The following is a 20,351-nucleotide window of genomic DNA, read 5'->3' on the forward strand; positions in this document are numbered from 1 at the left end:
TGGCTGTCGTGGATTCATACACAACCTCCGAGGAGCAACTTGTCGAAGCCCCTGAGAGCCACGACGTGGGCATGGAGGAGGACCATGTCATGATGCCTACCTCTAAGGAGCCAGGTCGGGCCCAGCAACCCCAGAGGCAGACATCATTTTCCCCAGGGAAGTCTCAGCGGGCCCAAGTTGGGGCCCTTTGGACTCAGTCCTGGCGCCTTAGGCGCCAGGCTCATAGCGGACCCCAGTCCTGGCGCCTTAGGCGCCAGGCTCATAGAAGAGGATATGTGTTTAAGTGCTTGGGTGCACACTTACCTGATGCAGACCTTGCTGCTTCATCCAGGCCCTCTTGAGGCCTGAATGGGACTACTTAACCTGTAGGACTACTTCACCACCCGGGTCTGGTCGGGGAAGGATACATACCTGATTGGTGGAAGGATACATACCAGGAACCTCTTCCAAGGCTATTTAAACCCCACCCGAACAGCCACACATACTTCGCGTTGTTCTGCACCTAGCAGCTGGACGCTCACCGTGTCCGCTCCTGCATCCTGACTTCAGCCACGCCTGCCAGCACCCTGGAACACCTGCAAGGGGAGAAAGGAAGAGAATAGGAGAAGAAAAGCCCTTACCTGCTAAATCTGCATCCCGGAGTCATTTCTCCAACGGCCCTGAAAAGGAAGACATCATTTTAAAGGCATTTCGTTTCAATCGCTGCAGCGCTGCATTTTACTCACCTTTGCAAGGCGCTTCCATCTTCAGCAGCGATCTTCCGGATTCAGCTACGCCCCGGCGCCTAGAGGAAAAAAGACAAGAACAAAGGTGAGAGGGAGAAAAGGAATAAGGAAAGCTCAGTTTCCTTTTAAGTCTTACCTGTTGGATTATTCCCACTGCATTTCGGGTCCTGCCGCTTCCTGGCATCTCCGGACCCCAGCCCCAATGGGGAAAAAAGACAAAGACATTGAATGTACGAATGCAAAGACATTACCTGAGCGCTCATCCAGAACTGTTTCACTTCGGGTCGGCGCCATATCTCCGGCACTCCGAACCCCGGCCCCTAAGGGGAAAAAGACATAAGCATTAGCGCTTGCTGCAATTAGACAACGAACATTATTATTAAGCTTGAACTTTTGAACAGAACTTTTACAGCGCCTTACCTGAACAGTCAAGCTTACCTGAATTCCCATCAATCCTCAATCCAGTGAAGTAACTGGGTTTCAACGCGCCCCTGCATCAGAAGCAGGATGGAGAGCTCATCCTTCCAAACCCTAAAGTGAGGCTTCACGGGGAATCGTGGAGGAGGTATCGTGGATGGTTGGAACGGAGTGGGAGGCTTGAGCATTGTTCCACAGTTGGTAATACTCCCTTTTCACGCACAGGAGGGTATCCAACGAGCCAGGGAAGCCAGAATAGAGGGGCCCTTCCTGTCCATCTTCAGAGTTCTGCGCCTTCGACGCCGCGCCTCCGTGGGAACCAGGTGAGCGTTACAGACCAGCCCGTCGAGAGGCATCCTGACGAGGGGGACGACGGAAGCGCCGACGGGACCGCAGACCAATCATTGTGTCCGTCGCAGCCAGTGCCGCAGGAAAACTCGGCGGCCATTTTGATGGCAATTCAATCCTTATGTTCTGAAATAAGGACTAGATTGCCTGTACCCCCGACAGAGGAGCCGGAGTTAGGCCCGACGGAGGAGCCAGGGGCAGGGCCGTCGGGAAGTCCACCACCCAAGAGGAGAAGAACACATCCTCCTGCACCCTTCCAGCCCTCGAGGCCTGCTCAACCCTCCTTCCCATCCACGGTCCGCGGGGATGGCACGGGCACGGACACGGCCATGACGGGCACGGATGACGAGGGTAGTGACGGCGGGGTGGACCTCCCGTCGTCCCCCCCTCCATGGGCTTCCCCGCCCGATGAGATTGGATCCTTCCATGCAATGATCTCCAGGGCATCCCAGCTTTTCCAGCTCTGCCCCGAAGAAAAGAAGAAGGAGGGGTTCCTTTATCAACGTCGAGAGACCAAGAGGAAAACGGTCCTCGCGGTACCTCTGCTGGATGACATCTGGGACGAGGGGCTCTCCCTCCTCAAGAACCCGTCCACGACGCTGGCAAAAAAGGACTGATACGAAAAGAAGTACCGGGTCCCTGATGCGGCCCCTCTATGCTTTAGAGCACAGCCGACCCCGGATTCAGTCGTCTCGGCGGCGGCCAGGAAGAAGGCAGGGGGAGGCATCGACTTCACCGCCGGACGGCGAGGGAAAGAAGCTCGACACAATGGGACGACGAGTCATCATGTCGGCGGCAACAACGATTAAGGCGGCCAACGCCCTGACTATCGTTGCCCGTTACGACAGGGAACTTTGGTATAAGATCGCTCACTTGTTGGACTTCCTGCCGGACGACAAGAGGGCAGAAGCCCTGGAAATCCTGCAAGAAGGCGAGGTGGCTTTCGGACCACGCCATAACAGTGGCGTCGGACATCGCGGACACCGGTTTCCGCCAGTTGGGCAACGGTGTTTGCCTCAGACGGCGCGGATGGCTTAAGGCGACGGATTTCCACCAGGACGTACAAGCCAAAGTGTTGGACATGCCCTTCGACGGGAAGACAGTTGATGAGTCCCTGCAAGCCATCAAAACGGACACGGAGACAGCCCGGGCCCTGGGAATTATCCAGCAACGACGGCCGTCCTTTCGGAACACAGGAGGCAAGCAAGGGGCCTCCAAAGATTCCGGCAGCGGCTCCTCTACCTACCGTCATGCGGCCCGTTCCTCGTCGCAGGAGGCCTATAGAGGGCGGGGCAAGTCTGGAGGTTCCCGCCGTCGTCGCCAGGGAGGTCAAGGCAGCAAGGCGGCCTCGAAACAGGACTGAACCGACCGTGGCGTCGGGGCCCCCACCGAAGCATCCCAGTGGGAGGCCGGCTGGCGAAGTTTGTCAGCGTGTGGGAGTCCATCTCCACCGACCGTTGGGTGCTGGATACCGTGGCCCAGGGGCACGCCCTCGAGTTTCTAAAGAAGTGCACTTGCGTGCCACCCGTGGCCAGGAAGGAAAACCACGTACCCCAGCTACTGCTGAAGGTAAGGGCGATGCTCAATAAAGGTGCCATCAAGCTCATCCCAAAGAGACTTCGGGGCTCCGGGGTCTACTCAAGATACTTTCTCGTAAAGAAGAAGACAGGAGGTTGGCGTCCCATCCTGGATCTGCGGCGACTGAACAAGTACATCAAGGCTCAGAAATTCCGGATGGTCACCCTCCAGCACGTGCTGGGACAGCTGGAGGAGGATGATTTCCTGTCGTCGTTGGACTTGGAGGATGCCTACTTCCACATCCCCATTCTAAAAGGACACCGGAGGTTCCTCAGGTTCGTGGTCCAAGGACGGCACTACCAGTTCAAGGCCCTCCCGTTCGGATTAAAGTCGGCACCCAGGGTATTCACCAAGTGCCTGTTAGGAAAGATTTCTTAAGTGTGGGTAATTTTCCTTCCATGTGGCAACCCCTAAACTTTTTGCTGCTGTTTTCACCATGATCTAGACTTTACCAAAGAAGTGCAGCCTTCTGCCGCACTCCTCTGGGCTTTCGCTCCATTCTTACGGGGAAACTGACATGCCCTTAAGACAGTCAGTACTGGGAAACGTTGTTTTCCGTAGTTCTTTTATCATGTTGCAGCTTTCACACAACATGACACAAGAGGGCACTGTAAGCTAAGTTACTGCTCTCTTGGGTCTCTAGTCTTCTACAGGCCCTAGACACTCTCTTTGGATTGTTAACGAATGGTGCTACTGAATCACGGACGGGACTGGTGGCAGCGATCGTTTCTTTGTGTTTTGAGCTCCTTTTGGCTGTTTAAGCGCGTTTCTTGCGCTTAGCCCAAAATGGTGGCCTGGCTTCCAAAATGGCCAGGCCACGAGGCTCTTTGTCCTGCCCTCTGACTGTCTTGCCCCCTTCACCTTCCCCAGGTTGAGCCGACCCGGGGCCTCCTTATTTGGGCATGTACTTTCCTGCAAAACAGATGCTTTTGCAGTCTTCTACAGGCCTTGTGTGTGCCTCCAGGATGTGGGCTGTGATGTCTGGTCCCAATGCACATCCTGGGTGCCAGAGAGTCTAGTGTGTCGTGAATGCCTGGGACCACCGTGGTCCGTGATAGGTCCATGTATGGTGTGAGTGTTTTATGAGCAGATCTCCCATTGGGTCCTCTCCGTTTTGGCACTAAGGGAACCGTGGATAAGTGGAGGCTGGAAACACCACTACCATGTCGATCTCCTGGGTTCTCACGAACGAAGGAATACAGGAGCCAAGTATCCTGCAACCAAGAGGCTGAACCGAGGAATCGCTGGTGACCCGCTGAAGGACTGCTCCTCTGCACTTCTGTCGCTCTGTGAAACCATTCTGCCTCTGATTGAACGAGAAGGCCTGTACTGGTACTTTGACCCTTTGGAATAGTGGGAACAACTATTCTCGGCATCTTCATCATCTCCTGCACGTAAGCCTTCGGAAGTGTCTCTGGGCCATCCAGGGGACTGACCAGCCTACCCAGGAGTCTTGCTCTGTAACCGCCATCAGGTTGCTGCTGTATTACGAGTCCTTGCCACTCTCACACGATTCGTACACTTGGCGTTCCCAGGTCTGAAGTGAGAAGTGTACTTTGGGCTGAAATACACACAGCCTCTCGTTGCCCTGCTGTGGTAACAATCTGTGCGGGTTCACTGCGTTTGGGACATCCTCAACTGACGTGGAGAAGCCTGGGTCTGCCTGCATCGGGGACCGGTGAGTAGCAACGCTAGGAACTGGTTGCCCTCCTGCAGTAGCCCGTAGCTTTTCCTCGCTGTGTTAAACAGCACCCCTTTTTTCGCACTCGCGCTCTGCTTCTGCCCGCAAGTGGAGGCCGCGCTTGAGTAGCGGAGATCTGTTCGCCCTCCTTTGTTCACCGCTCTGAACTGCCTGACTTCTTTGAAGAGACTCCCCTTGGCCCATCGGCACCAGCGTGTGCAGGTACTTTTGAGCACAAGGCTCCACTCTTCGTAGGGCTCGGACTTCCTTCTAGTTAGGTGGCCTCTGAAGGCAAACTGGGCCTAAACGATTACTTGCACTGCCTGTTTTCCGCCCCATCTAGGTGGTCTGCATATTTCGTGCTTCTAACTCTTTAGACCCTTCAGTAATTGTATATATATTGTATTTGATTGTGATGTGTTGGTTTACTTGAGTTTTATTGTGATTTCTTGATACGGTCAATGTTACAAAGGCCTTGTAATAAATGTGTCTATATTTTTAATATAACACCTGCTTGGAGTAATTTGTAAGTGTCCTTGCTTTGTGTGCTCATTGCAGGCTTTCAGTCAACCTCACCCCTCTTGAGACCTAGTCTTGACCGCCGCGATCGCTAACTTGATTGGTCTGGCTTGTCCAGAGGTTACCCTGTTCCAAGAAACTAGGCTGGCCTTCTGAACTTCTGCCCCTCCAGGACAGAGTTCAGAAATCCATCTTAACAGTGCTTGCACCGGTGGCGGCATGGCTACGCCTGCAAGGGATCCACATCTATCCCTACCTGGACGACTGGCTCATCCGAGCAAGGACAAGGGAGCTCGCCGTAGAACACACAGCGAAGATCGTCCAGCTACTCACGGACCTGGGGTTCTCCATCAACTTCCCCAAATCCCACCTGATCCCTTCGCAGTCGCCCTGTTTCTGGGAGCCAAGCTCGACACAGTGGCACGGCTGGCCTCGCCGTCCGACGAAAGCCATCCTGGGCAAGGTGCAACGCCTGCTAGCCAGGGACGTAGCAAGTGTAAGATCCATCAAATCCCTTCTCGGGATGATGTCCACCTGCATCTATCTGGTACGTCTGTGCAGACTTCGAATGCGCCCACTGCAAGAGTTCCTCGACGCACGCTGGACCCAGGCGACGGGCAGCTTCGAGGACAGGATACTGCTCAACGAGACCTTCCGATGAGCGATCCGGTGGTGGGGCACCCGCACTCATCTGACGGCGGGCACAGACTTTCAGACCCCAGCTCACCAGGTAACGGTGACGACGGATGCCTCCCTGGAAGGGTGGGGAGAGCATACCGGAAATCTCCACGCGAGAGGCCTTTGGCTCCCAGAGGAAAAACAGCTTCATATCAACATTCTGTAGCTCCGCGCAGTGTTTTGGGCCCTCAGGTCCTTTCTTCCGTCCCTCAAGGGCAAGGTGGTGAGGATCTTCACTGACAACACCACCACGATGTTCTACATCCGGAAGCAGGGTGGAACCAGATCCCCAGCCCTGTACAAGGAATCCCAGGATCTGTGGCACTGGGCCGTCAACCAGGGGATGTTTCTGGTACCTTTTCATCTGGCAGGGATAAAGAACACCATCGCCGACCCACTCAGCAGGGAGCTGCGCTCGTACCACGAGTGGGAGCTACGCCAGGATCCAGTGGATCGACTCTTCAGGCTGTGGGGCAGACCCCAGGTCGATCTCTTGGCGACGGCGGCAAACTCCAAATGCCAGAGGTTCGCCAGCAGGTTCCCCCAACCGAGGAGCATGAGCGATGCTTTCTCGTTCCCCTGGGACAACCTGTTCCTCTATGCTTTCCCGCCGTTGCCACTGCCACTCCGGCTCGTCAACCAGCTCAAGAGGTCCCGGTGCAGGATGATCCTTGTTGCACCGGCGTGGCCAAGACAGATCTGCTTCCCGGACCTCCTGGACTTATCGGCGTCCCCACCAGTCAAACTGCCCTGGACGCGGATCTTCTCTCCAGAGAAGGGGGCGCCATTCTTCATCACGACCCGAAGTCGCTGAACTTGCAGGCCTGGCTCCTGCAGTACTAGAGTTTGGGGGATACGATATACCGGTCGACTGCAGCGAGGTTCTTGCAAAGGCCAGGGCGTCCTCAACTCTCAAGTGTTTCGGACACAAATGGAAGAGGTTCTCTGTCTGGTGCCGGGCACAGAAGATTAACCCTCTACGGATTACGGCCCCTCAAGTACTGCCATACCTACTGTCGTTAGCCAAGGCTGGTCTAGCTCACGCCTCCATCAAGATACATCTGGCTACCATCTCCAGATACACCAGGACAACAGGACGGGTGTCCTTGTGGTCTCATCGCCTGGTGAAGGAATTTATGAAGGGACTATTCCGCTCGTTCCCGCCGGTGAAGGCCTAAGCCCCGGCGTGGGAGCTCAACGTGGTGCTGACTAGGCTCATGGGGACCCCGTTCGAGCCTATGCATACGGCACCGTTGAAGTTCCTATCGTGGAAAACAGCTTTTCTTGTGGCCATCACCTCCGCACGGCGCATGGGAGAGATTCAGGCCCTATCTTGCAAGCCTCCATACTTGACTTTTCACGACACAAGGGTGGTGCTCAGGACGCATCCCTCCTTCATGCCCAAGGTACCGTCGGACTTCCACCTCAACAAGCCCTTGGTGTGACCAGTTTTCTTCCCGTTGCCTTTGTCGCCGGCCGAGAGCACTTTGTACTCGCTGGATGTAGCTAGAGCGCTGAAGAGATGGCAGTCATTGGATGTGGGCATTATGACCCAGAGATCAGTGATTGGTTACTACTAGGAAAGACAGATCAGAAACAAAACTGATACTGATTTTTTTCTGTACCGAGGATTCCCAGCCTGACGACGGGGGAATATTCATGAGCATGTGAATCCATGGCAGACCCATGCTGGAGAACAACACTTACAGGTAAGTAACTTGTTCCATATCCATATTATAATGATACCGTGCCCAAGCTCTTACTTTCCATGTAGTGCCTTATTCCATAACATGTCAATAAGCAAACATGGAACCATTAGTGTATGCAGGGCTACTTCGATTTATCAAGGGTATCCTTTTTTGAAGCCCATTCCAACATGGCACCTGTGGAACAGGAGCCAGGCTCAATTGCTTGGGCCATACTAGATGTTGAACATACAGAGCATGCACATCGCGTGACATGCTTGCCAGCATTAGACGATCTTTCAGATATGTGGGAAACAAATATGGCGCCCGCAACGCTGTGATTTGAACAGTGGCAGCCTGTTTCCTCTTCGAACTTCATGTCCATGGTAAGCAAGTGGGAAATAAGGGATCAGGGAGGAGACAGTGACTAATTGACCTGAGAGAAGTAATTTATTTTTAGGATTTACATTTTGTCTGTTCTGTGCATTAGATATTGAGGCGAGAGGGCCTGCCACAGAGGTGCTGAATGAAACTATTCCTCTGTAAAGGCTGTAGCAGTTATGTCAGCGAAGTGAAACCCATCCGGAAATCCTGGTAGGAACCCTGTTTTTGTTGTATGATAGTAGTGGCAATCGGTCAATGTTCGGATATCATTGGTTAGATGGCGAAAAAAACCTCTGGTGACTGTTTGTACTTTCCATAGGGTAAGACAATCTGCAGTTCTTTGTGGGATTGGACCCACATGCAAGGAGGGGAAGAACTAGCCCTAATAGTAAGGTAATCATTTTTCAAAATTGAAACTGCCCTGCAAATAGTTAACTATTTAGTAGGTCAACAATGTACACTAAAAGTGGATCCTTTTGTTTGGCTTTTTGCAGATTGGGCTTACTGACTAAATAGAGATTGTTACTCACTCTATTGGAAACGCCAAAGAAGAACCCTTTTTTCAACCTGCTTGAGCTCCTGAAGAAGGATCAGCAGTAGATACATTTGAACTAAAACATGACATATAGAGCATTCTGTTGTCACAAAATTGCATATTTATATGTACTGGTGGAATATGTACTCCTGTGACGAGGGTGTCACGAAATGAGAATTTCTTGCAGAGACATGCTATAAACCCAAAATAATAGCTTCATAGGGTTTGACAGCTGTTGTGTCTGATCAGCAATGGGAAAAGTGTGTTGCTCTTACAGAAGAGGAGGTAAATATAGGCATCATTGCATTATATATAGCGTTGCTTTCAGCTGAAAGAGTAGAGTTCATGTAATTGTGGAAATATTTGCAATAAGCTTTGCAAGTTTCAAAAATGCATAATATATTGAGATTTTAACTAATCAAAAGTAAAATGAATAAATTGATATTCTTTCACAATTGTTACAGAGAAATTTGGTTTTTATAAGAGTGTACACACAGGCTCAATCTGCGATAGGTCGATCGGAACACCCCCCAGATTGTCGTGTATTTGAGTCCGGGAGGGTGCATGTCCCAATGAGCAAATCCCAGGGGTCTCTCATATATTGTTAGGTACATCAACTCCTGCATCACCAGGTGTGTTCCTGAGAGAACATTAAGCTCCAGACCAACCTTTCACTGCCTTGCAGCGAAACAGCCTACCCTCCAACTGTCAAATTCAGAAGAGTCAAAGGACAGTTTAAGCTTTGCCTCTCTGACCATAGTGCCTAACAATCGAAGCTATCCAGCACGACAAGCCACACCTTGTCTGGGTTTTCTACCTTTATCATCCTGCGCACTCATTTTCTCATCATTGTCCACTGACCTACTTTTACTTGAGGCTTTTAAAATTGAACCTTCCCCACCTGGCTCTTTAAAAGGTTGTCTGGCCTGTTCTTTGCCTTGTTTGTTAACCCTGACTAGGGAAAGGCTAAAGGCTGAAAGGGAAAGGCTAACCCATCATATAGTATTGTAGTGGTTTGAATATTACCCTCCCCCCCACTATATATATACATCTTGTTGCTTGGTCATTGTGCCTTGTAACATTACCCAACCTCTGATGCGGCCATACTTTTGTTTATGTAACTCAAATGTGTTTTGGAGCAGCATTTACTCAATGTGTCACTCTACAAAACTCCAAATAAAATAATACTTATGGTGAAAGAACCTCTTACATTAGAGCCAACTTGTGGTCCCACCGCCTGGATATTTCCTGCTTGCATACATTCAGTGAGCATTTACATCTATAAAAGATCCAATGCTAGAGAAATCAAATTTGCGTACCTGTCAGTAAAGTTATACAGCAGTGATATATTGTTAAGATGGCTTTCTCAAATCTGGCCTTTTGGCCAGATTTCAGGAGGCCGACCTACTTAAAGCGAACAAGGGAACTCTGAGAGGTTAGCGAAATCCAATCGAGGTAAGCGTGGAGAGTGGTGCGAGGAGTCAGAAATGTGAGGCGGACAACTTGATAAACGTTTTGGTAATATAATCCCAACAAAGTTCATTTCTTCCAAGGACTTTTTCAATAGGATTTCTCTTCACTTGAGAAAGAAAATTAAAGACAATTACTTCAGACTTCTTCTTTATACATAACAATGTTTCTGTCCGGATGGTTTTACCACAGTTTATCTTTCACATTAGCTTTGCCACTTTCTTTAAACCACAATCTTTCACCACAGTACTTCAATGTCTTCTTTCTGGTTCACTAACCTGCCAGGACTACTACTAATAATCCCTTTCCTGGTGTACTAGTATGCCAGGATGAATCTCCTAACACTACTACAACTACTCTGTGGTATGGTTCACTTCAAAACATCAGTAAAGTCTTTGACTTTCAACTACAGTCAAATTCACAACTTCCATAAGGATGCAACACCCATTGATGCTGTTTGTTCCAATGATTAATTGGCCACATGCAATGCAGGTTATGTTCCTCTGAGCCATGACACTCTCCCCAATGAGGGTAACTTTTCTGCCAACTCTGGGTTTCTATTATCACATCAGGTAACGGTTGATTGAAGTTTCTCTCTCGAAGAAAGCGGTTCCCCTTTTTCCTTCTAATGACCTTTCCTTGGCTTAGGCAATGCTGGTTGTTATCTGATTCACTTATTACCTCCTTTTTGCTTTGGCAATGCTGGTTACAGTTTTGTTCTAATATTGTATCCTCTTTTCTTTGCAAATGGTGATCACACAGTGGGTTTAATATTGCCCCCTCCTTTCTTGGGCTATGGTAATTACAGCCTTTGTTAAATATCACTCTTTCTTTACTTGAATAGTCAGTTATAAACGTTCTTATTTTGGTTTCTCTCAGCATGCGTGTTAAGCCAAAAATGCTTTGATTATTGGTATATTTGCAGCTAGCGGTTTACGACAGAGCGCCACAAGGTCACCTGTCCAAGGCCAACTCACTGGTCTCTCACTGCACGTCCGGGTTTCCCGCTGCTGCCACTTCTTCTTTCCTCTCCAGACTTGGAGTGCCTGACAGCTCTGATTGCAGTTTCATGTCTCGCGCATTCCATGACAGGATCTCACGTTGTTGCTATCGTTTCTCTGTGTTCGCCAGCCACCAGAGACAGGCACAATATGTGGAGAGTTCCTCTCTCCCACAGGGCAACCTGCAACAACAGCACTTCCTGCTGCGCAACCTCTGCTGTTTGGGCTTCTGCTCACGACTTTCTCAACACCATTAACTGCCAAAGCCACGGCAGTGGTCCCAGCATCTTCATTCTGCCCCTGCTGCAAACACGGCCATTAATAACTGCTGCTATTCCCTTGCATCTGCACCTGAGGGGGATTTAAATAGTCAGAATTCCTGCTCAGGTGTAGATTGTTATGAACACTAGACTGTGCATTGCAGTTCTGTGCCTCTAAGTGTCACAAGTCTCTCCCCTTCTCACCTGTTTCTCCTTATTTATGACTTTCTTGGACGTAGCTTCCTTCTTTCTTACTGTCCGGGACTTGTATAACCCTGGATGTGGGTCTTCGGAGTCCAGCGTGATGTTTGTAGCCTTTCACTAGGAAGCGTTCAGTATGCAGGACGAGGAACCAGGATGAAGACGAGTCGGCTCGAAAGAGTCAGAGCACCAACTCCGAGCACGAGGAAATTCCAGGAATAGAGCCACGAAAGAAAGGGAAGTGGAAGGGAATGAAGGAGTACCAGGAAGGAAGGAAACAAGGTATCAAGAAGAGCGCGAAGCGAACTTCGGAAACGCACGTCTAACTACACCAAGCAGTAGCGTTGAGAGGCGTGGCGCCGCAGAGGCGTGGCCCTTTTCTAGGAAGCCGAACGTAGCATGGAAAGGCTGGTGTGCAGCGTTTCGGAAGCGTCGGGCATGTTGGTAGAACCGCACCGCGGTGCATCATGGACCATGATGTCCAGAATGGGCGAATTCGGCGGTTCATGACACTAAGCTCTTCATTGTCCCAGTACCTATGGCATTATGGGACCTGAAGTCCCCAACTTTCCCATTCTTAATTTCATCACATATTTTGGTTTTGCAAAATGCCATTAAGGCCGTAGTTTCACTAGGGAAGTTGTTTAGAGGATTCTCCCAATCCTCCTTACCTGAATCCCCTCCCATGTGATCCTCCCACAGAACACCACCCCCAGGATCAGGATCGGAAAGTGTCTGCATTTCCCTGGCCACATGAGAAGGGTCCCACGCCAGGGTTGGTGGGATGATCACCTGTGGTTCATCACAGTGGTAAAGGCTTAGTCTCTGGAACGGTTCACAAGTGTGATACCCTAACTTTGAGTACATGCCCAAAAGTCATGAAGTTCCATTCAATTTAGGGGTTGGACTCATAAAGTTAGGGTATCACACTTGTGAACTGCCTGTCTTCAATTGCATAATTACTTACCTTTCTTTTAGATGTTTAAGTGAATTGTATGCGTTCCTACAAACCAAAGCTGACTGTATATATGTTTTATAACCAAGTGTTGTGTGATATACTACCTGCTTGATTAATTTCCTCTAGTGTGCCTATAATAAATAGAATATGTTGTACTTCCCGGTCTAAGTGGAATAATTGTGTATTTCACTGTGTGGACTCATTGTGGACCCCAGACCATACTTAACTCTTTTGAGACTAAGCCTTGAGCACTCTCCACGCTTACCTTGATTGGGTTTGGCTAACCTCTCGGAGTTCCCCTGTTCACTCTAACAAGGGTGGCCTCCTGAAATCTGTCTGCCAGGCCAGATTTGAGAAATTGATTTTAACAAATTGGTGTACAGTGGTGAGGATAAGGTCTTGGGCACTCCTCGATTGTCCACTGGTTTAGTATCCTGAGTGTACCTACACAGAACCGTGTGATTTGAACCTATTAGTAATACAACAATAACCTACTCTTTTTTTTTTTTAAACGTTTGTTTTATTGGTATTTATGATTAACACAACAACAAACATCCCCCCCCTTTGCTTCCCCACTGCCCCACTAGAAACAGTAGGAAGCCAGTTGATTCTTACGGGCTTGTGCCCGCAAGTTGCTCATTTCATGCCCAATATTTGCAGGTTCTGTGGGCAGTATGATTCCTTATAGTCCTTGTGCAGAAACCATAAAACCTGCTCTCAGCCCATCGAGAACTTCGTGCCATCTCCTTTCAGCAAGTAGGTCATCCATTCCAGTGCTGTGAAGTTGCAGACTCTTATGAACCAGTCTTGCTCGCTTGAGGGATCTTTCGCTCTCCAGTGGTGTGCTATGACCAATTGCGCTGCTAGATTGAAGATTGCATATGCCTTCCTTCTGTACTTATGCACAGTTCTCTTCGGGGAATCCCGGTCCCAGTACACATTCCCTGACCCCTCGCTTTATCTGACTGCCAAACATTTGCACCATGTTGCCATTAACGGCTTTCCAAAAGTCTGCCAATTTCCTGCAGGTCCACCATTTATTAACCCAATCTCCCTTGATCCCGCAATCGCGCCAGCACTCCTGCGAAGTTTCTGCGCCCATTGTGTGGAGCCACACTGGTGTGTAGTGCAACCGAGTCATAATCTTGTACCACAGTTCTCTCGTCTGCACAGCCTTGAAAGCTTAGGAATATCTCACAACAGCTGTTTCCAATCCTCTGGGTCTGTGGACCCGCCTACTACCCTGTCTCAGCTAGGCATGTACACATTCGGTGGAGTGGGCATGTTATCTGTCAGCAGTTTATATATTGTGGAGTCCAACTTCTTGTCACCCAGGCTAGAGATTAGCTATTTCTCAAACAGAGTAAGGGGTCTGGTTGCGGCTGCTTTGTTACCAGGGGCTAGTAGCCAGTGTCTGAGATGCAGGTATTTTAGCCTATCCCTTTTGCTCAACCCCAGGTCCAATTTGCTGTGCTCAAACGTGTTGGTCTAAGAACATATACCCCCTCTTAGTTCAGCCCGTGGCCTTCCAGCTGGAGGATGCCCCCCATGATATGTTATGATATGGCATTTATAACGCCCCTATAAACAAGTGTTTGAAGGCGCGACGAGGCAAGGGAGGGGGAACAGAGGGAAGACAAAGACAACAATCTTACTAGGCCAGGTGACATTGAGATTGCAAGTGCAGGGCAGGGGGAAAGGGAAATGTGTGGGGGGAAGGGGCAGTGCAATACATAGGATCACATTATAATAAATAGAAACAATAGGTTAAAAAAGTGCGGCCAGCTGGTGGCAGTGCAGGAGTAAGTGCAGACATCAAGTGTCAAGAGCTGGTAGGGGACTGTAGGGCTACAGAGACAGCCCCCAAGTGCAGGTGTTGCCCGGGAGGCAGTGCAGGTGTGCAACTATCGGGGGAGGGGACCTGAGCCCGAGACCAGATGGTAGCCAGGTGACCAGTGCAGTTTCAGTCAGGAGTTCAGCAGGGGAGAGGAGGAGAGATAGCAGAAGCAAAGAGGAAGGTCTTGAGGTGCTTCTGGAACCAGAGTTGGTTCTCCTCAAGTTTCAGAGAGGCAGGGAGGCTATTCCAGGGGGAGGCACCAGCCGAAGATGGAGATCTACCACCAACTTGTTGCTTGGAGAAGCGACTGACCCTGAGGGAGTTGGAGGCGGATGAGCGAAGAGCTCGAGAAGGAAGATATTGAGGAAGAGAGAGTTGAAGGTATGGAGGCCCCAGAAGACCTTGTGGACAATGCAGAGGGTTTTGAACTTAATCCTCACAGCCACTTAGAGCCAGTGCCGAGATTTCTGTCCTGGAGAGATACGATCCCTGGGCTTGAGGCCAAGGACAAGTCTTGCAGTCCTTCTTCTGGATGAGTTGCAAAGGGCAGAGAGTAGAAGCAGGCAGATTTAGAAGGAGCCTGTTGCAATAGTCCAGCCTAGAGAGAACCAAAGCAAGCTCTGGAGACAGTGAGCTTCTGGGGGAAGGAGAGGAAAGTAAGAATACCTCTAAGGAGGTGCAGCTGGTAGTGTGACTTCTTAGAGACGTCAGAGATGTAAGGAGAGTGTGGAGTCGAAGATGACCCCAAGGTTTTTAGCCTCGCAGGTGGGAGCAGGGAGAGGGCCAAGAGAGGCCGGCCAGAGAGTGACAGGAAAGGAGGGAGCGAGCGTGCTGATGCGGAGAATGTCAGTCTTACTGGTATTAAGGCTGAGATCATTGGCGGCACACCGCCCCTGGGTAGCATACAGACAGTCAGAGATGAGAGATGGAAAAGAGGTGGCCGAAGGTATCCAGAAAATTAGCTGAATGTCATCGGCATAGCACTGAAAGTTGGGGCAGAGAACAGCAATGCGGTGGGCAAGAAGTGCCAGATATTGGTTGAACAGCCAGGGAGAGAGGTTAGACCCCCTGGGGACACCACAGGTAGAGATAGAGAAAGAGGAGGGGAATGGCCCAAGTTGGACCTGGGAGGGTCGATCAGAGAGGAAAGAAGTCAGCCAGGCCAGGGCCTGACCGGTGATATCCAGGTTATCACAGAGGCAGTTGAGCAGGATGGCATGGTTGACCGTGTCAAAGGCAGGAGAGAGATCAAGTAAGATGAGGACACTGGGTGTTGGAATCAAGGTTGGAGAGTAGGTTTTCACGATGTTCAGAAGAGCAGTTTCCGTGCTTCTGGCAGCTCTGAAGCCAGACTGTTGGTCACAAAGGCCACCAGCAGATTCAGAGTAAAGATTAAGATTGAGATGGCCATCTTTTCCAGGCGTTTGCCCAGTAGGGAGTGATGGAGATCGGCCGATAATTAGCCGGGCAGGACGAGTCGGCAGAGGGTTTCTTAAGAAGAGGGTGTTCAAGGGAGTGCTTCAGGGGGGATGGGAAAACTCCAGTGGCGAAGGCGTGGTTGCAGAAGTCGGCCAGAGCAGGAGCCAGGGAGTCAATGTGGTCCTTGATGGTTTTGGAGGAACAGGGATGAACCTGTTTTGATGAGACTTTCATAGATCGGGCTTGTCTAGAAACCTTGTCTGGGGAGAACAGGGGTAAAGGCAGAGAAGGAGGGAGGAGAGGTGGCTGAAGAAGGGCCAGAGGAAGAGCAGGTATTAGAGGGGGGAGGGGGGAGGAAGAGAGAGAGGACAGGATGTCCTCAGTTTTAGAGATGAAATGAGAAACCAGAGCCATGCACAGGGCCTTGGAAGGGACAGGAGATGTAGAGACTGCAGCAGGATTGGCCCATTCCTGCCGATTTTAAAGAGTACGGCCGAGTTGTTAGATGCCGCAGAGACGTGGGCTTGGACGTGAGCTCTCTTCTTGGTGCGGACAGAGAGCCGATTATTGCCTTTGGAGCAGGCGGCAGGCCACTTTGTCGGAGGATGTACCAGAAGCACACCATTTCCGCCCAGCCACCCCACACTTGCGTTTGAGGGTGACGAGGTCTGAGTCGTACCAGGAATTGCACTTGGCTTGGGGCTTCAAGCGGATCCTCATGACGGCCGCAAAAACATTGAGGGTATCAGATATAGCAGAGTGGAGCATGGAAAGGGCTGTGTCAGGGTGTGAGTCAGCCAAAGGGGGATGAGGGCGTGAGAAAGTTGCGGCGAGCCTCAACTGACACACGCTTCATGGGTCGGATAACCGAGAAGGTGGGTGGCAGTGCTGGAGTTGGCTTAGCCTGGGGGGAAGAGAGGGTGAGCTGGGAGGAACAGAGAAAGTCATCACTCCAGGAAAGAGGAGTGGTGAGAGGGATAGAAAGGGGGAGGTCTGAGGAGATCAGAACATCCCAAGTGTGCCCTGCAGAGTGAGTCTGGCCAGAGGTGAGAATAGAGAGTGACAGAGAGTCGCAGAGGTAATGAAAGAGTCCAGAGAAAGGACAGGAAGCATCCAGGTGGATGTTAAAGTCTCCAAAAGCAGGAGTTGAGTGGTCAAGACCAGGAAGGAAGAGGAAAGGTCCGCCCATTCAGAGAGGAAGGAGGAGATCTGACCAGGTGGTCGATAGTTAGTAGCCACAGTAAGGGAATGGCTAGGAGAGAGACAGTGCCTGCAGATGAGGCATTCGAAAGAAGAGTAGGCCTGCATAGGAATGACAGAGGCAGGAATCCACTCGGGGAAGATCAGGGCTACACCCCCTCTGGATCAGTTGGACCTGGGCGCGGAGAGTTTTTGAAGCAGTCAGGGAGGAGAGTGTCAAAGCATGTGACAGAGCTGGCCGTGAACCACGTCTTGGTGAGACCGAGGATATAGAGATCAAGTTCCTCCAGGAGGCAGCAGATGTCAGAGGAGTGTTTGACAGCTGAGCGAGAGTTAAGAGTGGCAATATGGAGAAGGTTGCCGTCCTTGAAAGAATTCCCGGGGAGGCGTACAAATCAGAGGTATGCCTTGCAGAGGTTTAGAAGAGGAGAGAGCGAGGTCACCAAGGAGGAGACCGCAGGGGAAGGCGACGAAGCCGTGGAGGGAGGAGAGGGGACAGCAGGAGAAGGAAGGAAATTGATGAGGCGCAGGAAGCATAAGCGTCTATCAAAGAGGAGAAGCTTGGCTTGAGGGCCTTGGACCAAGACGGTATCATTCAAGTAAACATTAATGATGACCTTAGAGGAGTGGAAGGAGGCCAGGAGGGCCTCGCACTGTGTGCCACCATTGATGGGAGAAGAAGAGAAAGGAGAAAGCACAGAGACCATATGAAGAGTCCATAGGTCTGGCGAGGGAACGACAAAGAGGATGACAGTGAAGGTTTGCCTAGAGGCGGCACTGGTATCGGTGTCAGCGATAGGGAGGCCTGGGTTGGGTTGGAGACCAGGATATCCTTTTTATACTTCTTCAGACTAGATTTAGTGAGGAGAGCAGGATAATCAATAGAGAAGCAGTTAGAAAAGATGAGAGAGACAGAGAGCGCCATAGAGTAGGTGGGGATAGGAGAGAAGAAGGGGGGGAGGGGAGAACACTACAGAAGGATGCAAGGAGGGGTGCAGGCAGACGAGACCGGGCGAGATGAGACAATAGCAGGCAATTGGACAAGACGACAGGCGCTCAGACAATGGTAGACAGTTGCTAGATGAATGCTTAGCTAAGAAGTCGACCACAGAATGGCACTACTATTCCAGTGATATTTAGATACTGGAGAAAAACACACCCAAGTCTGAGAGTCCTGTAAGGGGGGGCCTAGGTTTCACAATTCAATTTTTTTTTTTTTTTTTTTTTTTTTTTTTTTTTGATGATTTAGTTTCGTCTCAAACTTTTTCATCTTGTGGTTCGTGCGGAGTACGTGAATAGAAGAGGGGTCAGAATTGCAGTCTACATTTCTAGGATATCATTTTTCCTCCGTTAATCTCAAGAATGCTGTGAAGGTAAAGGACAACTGTGAAGATGTATTTGTTATTTTGTCCACTGAGAATCGCAGCCCATCTCTCATCTGTTGTCATTTGCTGCGAGGCCATGTCAAAGTAGGCCCCAAACTGCTTGCGGTGGTTGGCAAGGAAGGGGCATTCCATGATCAAATGAAATATGGTTTCTGGTATCGTGGTGATTTCACAAAATCGACAGTGGTTCTGATTTTTTGGAATTTGTCTAATGGATGCCAAGTACTCATTAGTTGGTAAAGTGTTCAGACGGATTTTTAAAAAGGTCGATCTGATATTTGGATCAGGGAATGACAGGATGTATGGCTGTGGTTCATGTAATTTTCTGTTGTCCTTGTTGCATCGCAAAGTCCGTTTGTATGTATTTTTCTTTTCGATGGTTTTGATCCAATCATTTTGTAGCATTTTGGTTTTAGCGTGTTGAGGACGTTTCGTTAGGAGTTCTTCAGATATGTTTTCTTGTTCCATTTCATTGGTTATTGATTTTTTCCAAGTTTGTAGTACTGTGTTATTTAGAGCAGTTGAATTAGTTTTCAAAATTTGGGTTGCCGGGGTCTTGTCATCCGACAGTATTTTTCGATATATGTCTAGTCTTTTCCATCGTACCATGGAGCCGATGGATTGAGTAGCTACTTCGTATCGGATTCTCGCCATGGGATACGATTGAGGAAGAGTTAAGATCCTGCGCCAGAATATTGCTTCAAATTTCACCCAGTCTACCTGGTCTGCGTTCATCATTGTTTCCGTTCCATAGGTTATGATGGGAATATATTTTTGTCTGTAGAACATGATAATGGGCTTAAATGAGAATTTTCCATATTTTCTGTGTAGAATGGAGCCCTGTCGTGCAAGTGATTGAGCCTTCTGTTCTAGGTTGTCTAGCCAATCTCTTTCTGTCTTTGATTGATTGATCATGATGCCAAGATATTTAAATGTTGTGACATTTTCCAAACGTATTCCATTGATGCTGAAATCCAGTGTTTTTTTTGCTTTTGGTTTGGGTTTTGTTAGAGCCATGGTTTTTGTTTTTGTGCTGTTAATTGTTAGCTCATTTTGATTCATGTAGGCACTTAGTGCTGTAAGAGAAATTTGGAGACCAAATGGTGTTTTATCAAGCAAGACGATGTCGTCTGCATAGGACATAATGGGGACCGGTATTGAGTTTATTTTCGGAGGGTTTGTTTGAGTGTTGGAGAGGTATTGATCAATGTCTGATGTAAACAGGTTGTATAAGGTCGCTGCAAGGGGACATCCTTGTTTTAGACCATTCACTGTGTTGATAGGCTCCGTTGTCAGACCTTGTTTTGTGAGTCTGATTTTTATTGAAGTGTTTGAATAAAGTTGTATAATGGGTTCTAGGATATTCGCAGGGCAGTTCCATTTGCTCAATTTAGCCCAAAGCTTTTGGCGAGGTATTGCATCAAAGGCCATCTTTAAGTCAATGAAGGCCGTGTAGATCATGGACTTGTTGTTTATTGCTTCGTGCTTAATTACGTGCAATAAAAGAAGATTGATGTTAGTTCCAACGTTGCGTATGAAGCCTGTTTGTCGCGGTGATAGTCGTCCAGTGGAAGTGGCCCATTCAGTGAGTTGCCTCAAGAGTGCTGTTGCAAAGATTTTTCCGAGTGGGTCAAGCAAGGCAATCGGACGAAAGTTCTGAGGAAGGTCACATGGTCCTTGTTTATGAATCGGCACTATGGTGGCTGTTCTCCATGTAGTTGGAATTTGGTTGTGTGTGTTTATAATTTCCAAGATCTGTATCATGAATTCAGCCCATGCCTCAGGATTTTGTTTGAGGGCAGCATTGGAAAGACCATCAGGACCCGGGGCTCTTGAGGGGTTAAGGTTTTGGATCATGAGTAGTAGCTCTTCGTACATAATGACTACAGTCCAGTGTGTTTTGGGTTTGAGGTTGAAGTTTTCTTGAGGTTGTTGTTCGTGTGCTGCATACATGGACGAGAAGTGGGTAATCCATGTTTGTTCTGGTACGTTAGCTACGAGCTTGTGTTGTTTTTGCTGGTTATCGTTCAATAGGTTCCACAATTCTCTTGTGTTGTTTGTCTTGTAGGT

The 20,351-nt window shown here is 49.5% G+C and overlaps 1 protein-coding gene across 16 annotated transcripts in view; it reads left to right on the top strand.

Annotated features, from left to right (window-relative positions):
- The window catches only part of BAZ2B (bromodomain adjacent to zinc finger domain 2B), a 2,602,315-nt gene that overhangs the window by 1,314,579 nt on the left and 1,267,385 nt on the right, over positions 1-20,351 (top strand). The gene's annotated exons all lie outside the window — the stretch shown is intronic.

The sequence above is a fragment of the Ambystoma mexicanum genome, chromosome 9 (assembly GCF_040938575.1).
Source record: "Ambystoma mexicanum isolate Mex_15411 chromosome 9, UKY_AmexF1_1, whole genome shotgun sequence".
Taxonomy (NCBI): Eukaryota; Metazoa; Chordata; class Amphibia; order Caudata; family Ambystomatidae; genus Ambystoma; species Ambystoma mexicanum.